The sequence below is a fragment of the Bos javanicus genome, chromosome 2 (assembly GCF_032452875.1).
Source record: "Bos javanicus breed banteng chromosome 2, ARS-OSU_banteng_1.0, whole genome shotgun sequence".
NCBI classification, from domain to species: Eukaryota; Metazoa; Chordata; class Mammalia; order Artiodactyla; family Bovidae; genus Bos; species Bos javanicus.
The window spans coordinates 104991419-104994166 of record NC_083869.1 but is presented as its reverse complement, the minus strand read 5'-3'; the positions used below and the strand labels follow the sequence as shown (position 1 = coordinate 104994166).

The window sequence follows — 2748 nt, the reverse complement described above, 5'->3', positions numbered from 1 at the left end:
GAGTGGGTTGCCATGCCCTCCTCCAGGGGATCTTCCTGACCCAGGGATCGAACACGGGTCTGTTGCATCTCCTGCATTGGCAGGCGGGTTCTTTACCACTAGTACCGCCTGGAAAGCCCATATATACACTGCCACGTGTAAAGCCGACAGCTCGTGGGAAGCTGCTGTACAGCACGGGGAGCTCAGCTGGGTGCTCTGGGGTGATCCGGAGGGGAGGGAGGGGGAGGGGGAGAGTTTGTATACATACAGCTGATTCACTTCCTTGTACAGCAGAAACTAGCACAACATTGTGAAGAAATCACACAAATAAAAATAAAAAATAAGTATACTTTTAAAAAGTTCCAAAACACATATGCCATTCTAAGACCGTGTCATGGTTTTGCCCTTCCCTGTGTTTACAGTGTGTTTCATGTTTGCATGATATAGGTCTGTTTCTAGAAAAATGGGTATCTTCGTAACTAATTACCAACAAGTGAAACTAGAAGTGTGAGCTAATGTTGATCTGGTTACAAGCTTTCTGGTTGTTGTACCCTCCAGCCCAGCCAGTTTAGAAGGTCCATCAAACAACAAGTAGGCTCTTTTCACAGCCAGAAACCATCACAACCTGTCCCAAACCACAACCCAAGCACACATTTCATTAGCAAATCTCTTAAACCGGAACAAAGGAGAAAACTACATCTTTCCTCCTGACTCACTTGGTTATGCCTCTATTCATCACATTCCACTTGCTCTATAACATTAAAAAAGGTGGGGGGCACTTTTCCAGATTGCCACAGGTCACTCTCCAGCTAAACAAAACACCGTTTGTCAGTGAAAGGAGAGAAAGTTTATTTAGAGACCCTGGGGCAGAGAGGAGGAGTCAGTGATGATGATGGTGGTCTTGGGCTTGAAGTGAGAGAGGTTTTTCTTTTTGCCGGCCTTGAAAGAAAACACGACATTGAAAGACACAGGTTCAATCATCTTCTTCAGCCAGGGCAATGGCATATGTAGCTGACTAAGAGAGAGAATGAGAAAATTTATAAATTATACTCAGGTCGGAGAAGGCAATGGCACCCCACTCCAGTACTCTTGCCTGGAAAATCCCATGGATGGAGGAGCCTGGTAGGCTGCAGTCCATGGGGTGGCTAGGAGTTGGACACGACTGAGTGACTTCACTTTCACTTTTCACTTTCATGCATTAGAGAAGGAAATGGCAACCCACTCCAGTGTTCTTGCCTGGAGAATCCCAGGGACAGGGGAGCCTGGTGGGCTGCCGTCTATGGGGTCACACAGAGTCGGACACAACTGAATTGACTTAGCAGTAGCAGCATACTCAGCTATACCATTCATTTAGGACCTCCCCAGTCAGTTTGCCAGAGATTCCATCAAACATAAGGTTTCTAACAGTTGGAGAACCCTACCTTCAACAGTAGGCCTAGAGGTAATGGGCAAGATTAGGCAGAGGCTCTACAGCATAAAGAAAAAGAGCAATGAGCACATAAAGTCTGGTCCTTTGCAGGGCTCCTGAGGAATCAAGGTTGGAGGGAGACAGGGGGAGGAGTGTGTGTTGGGTGGAGGAGAGAAGAATGCTAGGGAAGGATTGACGAGTTTGCGGGAGATGAATGGAGAGCTCTGCTTTGATAAGGACTTAACATTTTGGAACACCTGTCAAGCTAGGATGATAATTCTCATTATCTGAGAGTTCCCTTTCTGAATCAGAAAATGTCATCAGTACCTTGGCTTCTTGGTTCTTTCCTGACATAACTTCATTGCTTTCTGTCTCTGTGGTAAGTCATTTTGATGGCATCCTGAACACTTACATCTATGGGATTTCACCATCCTCTTACATTTCCCAACTCTGGCCAGTAGTGGGTTTCTTGTTGAAACGGCAGCCTCGGTCAGCTCCCCCTCCCTCACTCCATCTCTATTTGTCCAAAGCAGCCCACTCATCACTCCCTTTTATATATGGAGACATGTGGCCATGACATGGGCCCTCTTGGTAAAAGGACCTGTGATTGATGATTGTCACAATGACTGAGACTTAACAAGAGAGCTTGGTTGGATTTGGGAAAATACTGAGACACCTGGATAAAATCAAGAAAGTACTTATTAGGACTGCTAGAACCAGCTGGTTGTGCATCAGTATAGACCACAGGAACCACCCTGAATGATACAAACCAACTAAAATTCTCCCTGCCTTGTAGACACAAGTCTAGCATCATCAAAGCCTCCATTCGCTGGCACATTTAGGTATGCATTCTAAGTTCCATCTTCTCATTTCTAGAAACAACTCTTAAGTGAGGACCTCAATGATATGGAATTTGTAATGAATCTATTAAATTATAATTGACATACAACAAAGCTGTATATATTTCAAATGTTCAATTTGGTAAGTTGTAACATATCACCACAAATCAAAATGGTGAGCATATCCTACACTCACAAAAGCTGCTCTCAGGACCTATGTCATCTCTCCCTCCAGCCCTTTCTTAGACCCCACTCAAATTCCCAAGAATGTGGAATTCAAGGCCTTGGTCCAATTCATCTTTTTCATCTACTATCCCTGCCCCGTTCTCCAGAAACTCAGAGATACAACTCCAACCTCAAGAAGTTCAATGTCTGAGAAGAAATGCATAGAAGTAAAAAATTCTAGACCTAATCTGGTAAATGATACCAAAATGTATTCAAAAGATGAATAATGGGAGTTTACTGAAGAAGTAATCATATAATTAGAGGAGCTTTATTTTAAGTTTTTAAAGTTCTCTAGGA

General features: G+C 43.9%; 1 long non-coding RNA gene across 1 annotated transcript; it reads right to left on the bottom strand.

Annotated features, from left to right (window-relative positions):
- Nucleotides 1–803: 803 nt before the first annotated feature.
- Nucleotides 804–2041, bottom strand: LOC133228692 (uncharacterized). The gene is made up of 2 exons (XR_009730340.1): nt 1715–2041; nt 804–994 (listed from the first exon to the last, which is right to left on the bottom strand). It is a non-coding gene; the product is annotated as an uncharacterized LOC133228692 (long non-coding RNA).
- Nucleotides 2042–2748: the final 707 nt, after the last annotated feature.